The sequence below is a fragment of the Calonectris borealis genome, chromosome 4 (genome assembly GCF_964195595.1).
Source record: "Calonectris borealis chromosome 4, bCalBor7.hap1.2, whole genome shotgun sequence".
Classification (NCBI taxonomy): Eukaryota; Metazoa; Chordata; class Aves; order Procellariiformes; family Procellariidae; genus Calonectris; species Calonectris borealis.
In genome coordinates, this window is record NC_134315.1 from 80,817,619 (window position 1) to 80,825,432 (window position 7,814).

General features: G+C 66.3%; 1 long non-coding RNA gene across 1 annotated transcript; it reads left to right on the top strand.

Moving 5' to 3' along the window:
• Positions 1-377: 377 nt before the first annotated feature.
• Positions 378-2,730, top strand: LOC142082518 (uncharacterized). The gene is made up of 3 exons (XR_012673720.1): positions 378-1,016; positions 1,609-1,753; positions 2,378-2,730. It is a non-coding gene; the product is annotated as an uncharacterized LOC142082518 (long non-coding RNA).
• Positions 2,731-7,814: the final 5,084 nt, after the last annotated feature.

Here is a 7,814-nt window from a genome sequence, read left to right on the forward strand (position 1 = left end):
GTGCTCTGCGTCCCAGCCTCTCTCCTCGGTCGGCTCGGGCCGGCTGCCAATTCATGGGCAGGTGCCGGGTCCTGCTCCGCTCCTCCGCTCCGGGCAGGCCCGCGGGGCAGCCGCGGGTGAGCGCTCCCCTTCCCTCTCCCCCGGTGCGGGATCCCCGCGGGTGCCCGGCTGGGGCCCGGTGACTTTCCCGGCGGGTTTTGGCACCGACCCTCTGGGGTCCCCTCCCGGGGACAGGGGCTGCAGCTCGGCCTGTGGGGCTGGGGGTCCCCGGCAGCTCCCGATTTCAGCCGTGGGATCGACCCCCATTTGAACCACGAACTGGCAATGGCCATATGGGCTCCGCACACCGTGTCTCCCTCGTGGTCCTATCCCCGACAGGAGGGGCTCCTGTCTCCTGTGGCCGTGGAGAAGCTGCAGAGGGGCCTTTGCACACCCGCCAGCAGACCTCGCGCTCCTGCCCGCAGCCTGGGGCGAGTACGAGCGCTCCCCGTAAAAGCGGGGTTTGCCTGCGGTGACGGGTTCTGCTGCCTCCGGGGAGCCGGCACATGAGGAGGCACCGCGGCCGCGCAGACGAGGTCGGGGACGGCCGGATGCTTCCGATGGCACGGTCACGCGGGGAGACGTGTTTGCACTGGGTGTCCCTGGGCAGGGGAGCTCCCCGGGCATCCCACAGCAGGGCGTTTGGGGGTGGCTCTGGGCTCCATGTGAAGCCATTGTTTTACTTAAACTTATTTTTTTAGCTCAAAACGTGCTGTGGCGGGAGCAGAGGCCGCTCTAGGGATCCGCACCCAGCTCCTGCAGCCCCATCGGTGAAACGATGAAGCTAGGCCTGGCCGGGCACGGGGAGCGACGTCCGTCCCGGTGCTGCCGGTCCCTCGGGAGGTGTTGGGGCCCCAGGCGATGCCACGTGGCTGTGCCAACGTGTGGGGAAGGCTCATCCCGGTGCCTGGGCGAGGAGCACGGCCCCGAGGCAGCGAGCGCCGGGGGATGCCAGCGTGGAGGACGTGCCCAGTGCGGTGAGTGCCCTGACGCGGCGGCCGAGCGGAGCTGCACGGCGGGACCGGGGTGCTCGGCTCCCGGGGCCGGCTGTGCCGGTGGAGATCTGGAGATCTGCACCTGCCCGGGCAGGGTTCCCCTGTGGCCAGAGGCTGTTTGTGGGCGCAGGCGGGGCCCCATGGGTCCCGTCCCCGCAACCCACCCTGAGCCAGGGCTGGGCAGGTCTGGGCCGCATGTTTCGGGGAGCCGTGGCTGCAAGGGGTGTTCGGGGAGGTGGGAATGGGAGCCGTCAGGGCCCAGCCCAGACCTTGCTGGCACTGGTGCGGTGCTAGCCCCGTCCCCCGCCTTGGGCTGCTGGAGTCGGTCTGTGCCGCTGCTGCGGAGGGCGGGTGGGTTTTCAGCCAGATCCTGGCTCTCACCCACCCTTCTGGGGAGAAACGGGACATTTCTGGTGTCCCGTCCCCATTTCTCCCTCCCCTTCCATCTCGGGTGCGCGGTGCGGGGTTGCTGCTGCCGAGGGGGCCGGGCAGAGCTGCAGGGCAGCAGCTCTGGGGCTCTTTGGGCCGGGCCGCGCTGCCAGGAGCTGACTGTCCCATGTCTCTCCCTGCGCAGGGACGGACGGACAGACGGATGGAGGAGCCCCAGGAAGAAGCCGGGCTGCCTGTGCTGAGGCCGACGCCTGCCCTGCACGTGGCCAGGGACAGCCCTGCCTGCGCCCGCCCGAGATGCTGCGGGGACCGCACAGCTCCAGCTTCAGGTCAGTTGTTTGGGCCCCCATTTGTTTTTGTTTGTTAGGTTTGGTTTTGGTTTGGGCTCCCTGTTTGTTTCAGGTCCAGCTCCGGTTCAGTTTTGGCTCCAGCTCATCTGCGGCTCCCATTTGTTTCTGCCCTGGGTTCAGGTCCAACTTATGGACAGCTCCAGTTCATTTCCAGCTCCATTTCAAGGATGGCTCTGGCTTGTTTCAGCTCTTGTTCATTGTGGCTCCAGCTTGGTTGTTTCTGCCCCAGCTTGTTTGCAGCTTCAGGTCATTGTTTCTGCACCCGTTTGTTTCAGGTCCAGCTCCTGGACGGCTCCAGTTCGGTTTTGGCTCTAGCTCATTTGCGGCTCCCGTTTATTTCTGCCCTGGGTTCAGGTCCAGCTTATGGACAGCTCCAGTCCATTTGCAGCTTCAGGTTGGTTGTTTCCGCCCCTGTTTTGTTTCAGGTCCAGCTCCTGGACGGCTCCTGTTTGTTTCTGCTCTGGGTTCAGATCCAGCTTATGGACAGCTCCTGTTCATGGGTGGCTCTGGCTCATTTCAGCTCCAGCTTGGTTGTTTCTGCCCCAGCTCCTGGATGGGTCCAGTTTGTTTGCAGCTCCAGCTCATTGTTTCTCTTTGTTTCAGGTCCAGCTCGTGGACAGCTCCACTTCAGTTTTGGCTGTGGCTCGTTTTCATCTCCAGCCCGGTTTCGTCCCCAGCCCAGTTTGCTGCTCCAGCCCATCTCCAGCTCCCCCCTGTCTGCGGCTCCAGCTCGTTTCCGCCTCCAGCTCCTTTGCTGCTGCCCCAGCTCCTCCTCGGTTTCACCTCCAGCCGATTACAGCTTGTGCTTGTTAAAACGATCCTGGCTTTTGGCCAGGTCGTAAATCAATCACTGTCACGACTTGTATATGAATATGAACTGTCATAATTGTACACTGTCTAAATATGGGCTAACGAGTTTATGGTTAGTCCGGTGAATAAACAGTTGGACGCACAAAGAGGGTGTGAAAAGTGCCTTTTCGCCCAGAGACTATCTCAGACGTTTAATTCGGCCTGGTGCATGCCAGCCTCCCAAGCGTCGGGGACCAACGCGACCGGACCCCCGCCTCCGGCAGGGGTCCACGCACCCTCCCCGGACCCCCACCTCCGGTGGGGGCCCACGCACCTGCCCGCCCCCTCCCACCTGCCCCCCAACACCCGCCCGCCACCCACCTCCCACCCCCCGCAGCCACGGCCACCCCAGCCCCGGGGTTTGACCCCAGAAACAGCCAACGGGGGCTGCGTTTCTGAGCCCAAACACACAGGACTCGATCCCTGCCCCAGCCCCGGAGCCCTTTGCCCAGCCCTGGGAACGCGGGACCAGGGCTCCCTTCTCGGGCCTGGCACACCCCGGCTCGCCCCGTGCTGCAGAGCCCCGGCCCCGCTTCTGAATCACCCAAACGCCCGGCTGAGCCCCGAACCCCTACGGCCCCGCGTGTGATGTCGGGACGGGCCCGGGAGCCCCGGCGGTGTCGGGCGGTGCTTGGGAACTGGCAGGGGGGACCCGCGGAGCGGGCCCGGCCCCGTGTGCTCGCGGGCGGCCCGGGCGGGGACGGGGGACGCCGGGCTCCGGCCCTCCGGGCTTTATTCCCCGGCGCCCCGAGCCCCGCGGCTACGCCGGCTCCTCCGCGGAGCCACCGGCAGCGCGGCCGCCCGGGCAGCGGCGCTCGCCCACCCGCCTCCGCCCCGACACCCCCCGGGGCCGCGGCCCCGCTCGGCCGCGGCCCCTTCCCCGCTCCCCGACCTCGCGGCCCCGGCCCCGGCCCGACGGGCCGAGCTCCCCGCGCCTCACCTGGGCCCCGCCGGGGGAGCCCGGCCCGGCCGCTGCCGCCCCGGGGCCGCGGGCGGCGCCACCGGGGGAGGAACGGGAAAAGGGGGGCGACGGCGGCCGCCGGGGCTCAAATCTGCTCGGCCCCGCCCCGCGCACGCGCCCTGGGGCCCCGCCCGCTCGCCGCGCCCTGCGCACCTGTGCCCGCCCCGCCCCGCGCAAGCGCCCTGGGGTCGCGCCGCTCGCACCTGTGCCAGGCCCCGCCCCGCGCAGGCGCCCTGGGGCCCCGCCCCTCGCACCTGTGCCAGGCCCCGCCCCTCGCACCTGTGCCAGGCCCCGCCCCGCGCAGGCGCGCTGAGGCCCCGCCCCCCCGCGCCCCGCCCTGCGCACGCGCCTCCTCTTCTGCCGCCAGAGCGGCGCCGGCAGCGAGCGCGGCGGACGCCGGTAGCGGGGCGGGACCCATGGCTCGGGGCGCGGGGACGGAGCTCTGGCCCGGTCCCGGGGCTTCTGCTGGGGCTGTGCGGAGCCTGGGGGTGGTGAGGCGGGGCCGGGTGGGGTGTGTGGACAGGGCCGGGGCCGGGCCTCGCGGGCGCGGGGGGCTGGGCCCTGCCGGTGCCGGCGGGGCAGTTCCGGCCGGTGCCCGCCTCTTCCTGGGCGGGCGGGGTGCGGGTCCCGGGGCCGGAGGACCGCGGCAGGGCTAGGGGTGGGCCCGGGCCCGGCCTCACCCCAGCCCGGCCTCGCCGCCTCCGTCCCGGCGCGGCGGGCAGGAGGAGCCGCGCTCCGGGGCCGGGCGTCGGGCGGGGAGCGGGGACCGGCGGCCGGGGCCCAAGTCCGGTGCTGCTCGCTCCTGCCCGGTTGCTGCCTGCGCGGGTCTGGGGGTGCCCCGCCGGGGCTCCGGGCACGGCCCCGCCTCGGCCGCGGAGGGCTCTGCTGGGGCCGGGGGCTCTGCCGGGACCGCGGTCACGGAATAAAGGTGGCGGCTTCGTGCAGACGCTGAATAAAGGCGGGGAAGGGCCGGCGGCGCGGGGGCTGCCCGGGGCCGGGCCCAGCCCTGGGTGCGGGGCCTCTAGCAGGTACAGTCTGCCCCGGGCCTGTCCCCTCTGCCGCCCCCCCGGGGCCCGGCCCGGGGCTGCAGGCGCTGCGCCGCAGCCAGCCCGGCTCCAGCCCCCAGACGCAGGACTTGGTCTTGTTTCCCAGCTCTAACACTGGCCGAGTGAGCCCAGTTTCAAGCCCTAAACACGCAGGACTTGGGCTCTGTTCTGAGCCCTAAACCTGGCCACATGAGCCTTGTTCGAGCCCCCAAAATGCAGGGCTGGGTCTCTGTTTGAAGCCCCCCAAATGCAGGACTGGGTCTCTCTGAGCTCTAAACTGGCCAAAGGAGCCTGGTTGCAAGCCCACAAAATGCAGGACTTTTAGTCTCTAATTCAAAGCTCTGCGCCTGTTTGAGCCCCCCCAAACGCAGGACTTAGTCTCTGTTTCTAAGCACTAAACCTGGCCAAATGAGCCTCATTTTGAGTCCCCCAAACGCAGGACTTGGTCTCTGTTTGTGAGCCCAAACACACAGAACGTGGTCTCTGTTTGAAGCCCCCCAAATGCAGGACTGAGTCTCTGAGCTCTAAACTGGCCAAATGAGCCTGGTTTCAAGCCCACAAAATGCAGGACTTTTAGTCTCTGTTTCAAAGCTCTGAACCTGGTTTGAGCCCCCCCCAAACGCAGGACTTGGTCTCTGTGAGCCCAAACATACAGGACTTGGTCTCTGAAGCCCCCCAAATGCAGGACTGAGTCTCTCTGAGCTCTAAACTGGCCAAATGAGCCTGGTTTCAAGCCCACAAAATGCAGGACTTGACTTATTCTCTGTTTCAAAGCTCTGAACCTGGCCAGGTGAGCCTGGTTTGAGTCCCCCCAAACGCAGGACTTGGTCTCTGTTTCTGAGCTCAGAAACTGGCTTAGTGACCTTGGTTTCAAGACTCCAATATGCAGGACTTTTAGTCTCTGTTTCTAAGCACTAAACCTGGCCAAATGAGCCTCATTTTGAGTCCTCAAAACACAGGACTTAGTCTCTGTGAGCCCAAACACACAGGACGTGGTCTCTGTTTGAAGCCCCCCAAATGCAGGACTGAGTCTCTGAGCTCTAAACTGGCCAAATGAGCCTGGTTTGAAGCCCCCCCAAACGCAGGACTTGGTCTCTGTTTCAAAGCTCTGAACCTGGCCAGGTGAGCCTGGTTTGAAGTCCCCCAAATGCAGGACTTGGTCTCTGTTTCTAAGCACTAAACCTGGCCAAATGAGTCTCATTTTGACCCCCCAAAACGCAGGACTTGGTCTCTGTTTGAAGCCCCCCAAACGCAGGACTGAGTCTCTCTGAGCTCTAAACTGGCCAAATGAGCCTGGTTTCAAGCCCAGAAAACCCAGGACTTAGTTTGTGGCTTGGAGCTGCGAAACGCAGGACTGAGTCTCTCTCTGTTTCTAAGCACTGAGCCTGGCCCAATGAGCCCGGTTTCAAGCCTTGAACTCGCAGGACTCGGTCTCCACTTCCCAGACCTGAACACGTCTCACGGCCTCAGCGCCGTGTGCTGGCGCCCCAAACCCCGCTGGGCTCCCTGGCTGCTGGAGCCCCAAAACCAGGCCCGGGCCCGGCTCCGAGCCTGCAGCACGCGGGGCTGGGGCTCTGGTCCGGAGCCCAGAACCGGCCCAGGGAGCCGGCTGCCAGCCCCACCGCGCAGCGCTGGGGCTCTGGGCCGGAGCCGGGCCCGGGGCCCCCCAGCAGCCGCTGTCCCGGCCCGGGAACGCGGGCCTCGCCCTCTGCTCCGAGCCCGGCCCGGAGCCCCAGAGCCGGTTCGAGCCCCGCGGGCAGGGCCGGGCCCGGGAGCCCCGGCGGCGCTTCGGAAGGGGCCGGGGGCCCGGCGGGGTGGGGGCGCCGGGCTTGGGCCCTCCGGGCTTTATTCCCCGGCGCCCCGCGCCGCCGGCAGCCCCGGGACGCGCCGGCAGCCCCGGCAGAGCCGCCCGCACCCACCGCCCCGGGGCCACCGCCCCGCCGAGCCCCGCCCACTCCTTTTATAGACATCGCGCCTGGCACCGCCCCGCCCCGCCCGCTCCCTTATAGACATCGCCCCGCCCACCGGGGCCTCCCCGGGTCCCGCCGCCCGCCCGCCCTCTCCCCGCGGCGCCGCTGCCCTCTCGTCCGCCGGCCCGGGCCGTCATCGGCGTCCCTGCAGCGCCATAAACCCCCGGTTGGCTGCGGGGGGTGGCGACACCCTCGCGGATGTGGCAGGGGGGGGCCCGGGAGGCCGCAGGGTCAGCAGCACCCGAGCGGGAACCTCACGGGAAATAAACCCACCGCCACCGGCAGCAGCTCACGGTGGCACCGCGGCGGGGAGGGGGTGGGGCGAGGCGGAGAGGCGCCGCTCCGGTCCCGGACGGTTTTCCCCACGTCTAGTCCCGTATAAGGGACAGGGTGGAGACTCTAAATCTCCTTTACGGCATCAGTTTTGACACTGATAGCTATAGCAAGTCTAGGATAGAATAGAGTAGAATTAGAATAGAATAGAGTAGAATTAGAATAGAGTAGACTTAGAATACAATTAGAATAGAATTGAATTAGAGAAGTTGTGACGCTTTCCTTTACCCAGTAACCAAAATGCAACCCAGGAAACAAAAGGAGGTTCCCAAGTGCCTCGTAAGGCTCAAGTCATTCCAGGCTGGTCAGGAAATAAGTGTTTTGCCATGTTAATAATAAGGAAACCAAGACAGCCCACCCTTTCGGTGTCAGAAATCAGCCTTTCGCATAAGCCCGGCCTTCCCACCACCGCCAGAGGCCCGCGCAGGGCAGGAGAGGCCACACCAGCCGCTGGGGTCACTGTCCCCATCCCCATTTCCACTTCTCTCTCCTTTTCCGTGCTCTTAAGGCAAAACACACGAAGCGGGGGCCGGGGGGGAAATGCCGAGCTCACAACAAAAAGCAGAACTAGTTTTTACATGGGTTTCAATCGGGACTACTCAGTTCTTCTCATTTAAACTGGGCTGTAGCACGCACTTAGGAGAGGCTTCTCTCCGCGCTGCGCGGCCCTGGGATTTTCCATGGGCACAGCCTACACCAGCTTCCTGGGAAAAACCCCTTCACCTCCCTTCAGCCTGGGGTGGCGAGACCAATCCCACCGGCACAGCCACTGGGAGTGGGGAAAGGGGAACCTGAGCCTGGGGAGGGAGAGGCTCAGACCTTGGGCAGCCCCCTGAGCCGCAGCCCTGAGCGGGATCACGAACCCCCAGCTACGCCTGTTT